Genomic DNA, 462 nt, shown 5'->3' with positions numbered 1-462 from the left:
TGAAACAAAAAACTTGGAAAACAGAATCAGTTACAATTTTGTAACACGTTAATCGATTAACCAATGTTTTAATCGATTAATTGGGCTGCAGAAGTGATTCTTTATAAAATGTGTTTTCAGAACTTAAGCCATAACTTGCATGTTAGATTTTAAGAGAGTGAGAGGATATTTCGTGTTAATTGTTGCATCTATATGACATTGCATTTGTGAGATTAGAAAAGAGAGAATTCTATGCTTTAGGATTGAGAGGCATTTCATGTTTAATTTCTCATCATTTCATCTCACATGTTCATGCATTTTCTTGATGTTTTTTAGAAGATTTCATATTCTGTAAAATCTGTTTTTAACTAATGCATTATCATGTTATATGAGACTTGTGTTAGAGTTTTAGAGTAAGGTCTTAATTGTTAAATTTGAGCATTGTAATTGCATTAGATTACTCTATGTTTTTGTTGTAAAAAG

This window comes from Lupinus angustifolius, chromosome LG01, assembly GCF_001865875.1.
Source record: "Lupinus angustifolius cultivar Tanjil chromosome LG01, LupAngTanjil_v1.0, whole genome shotgun sequence".
Classification (NCBI taxonomy): domain Eukaryota; kingdom Viridiplantae; phylum Streptophyta; class Magnoliopsida; order Fabales; family Fabaceae; genus Lupinus; species Lupinus angustifolius.
This window is presented reverse-complemented; position numbering follows the sequence as displayed.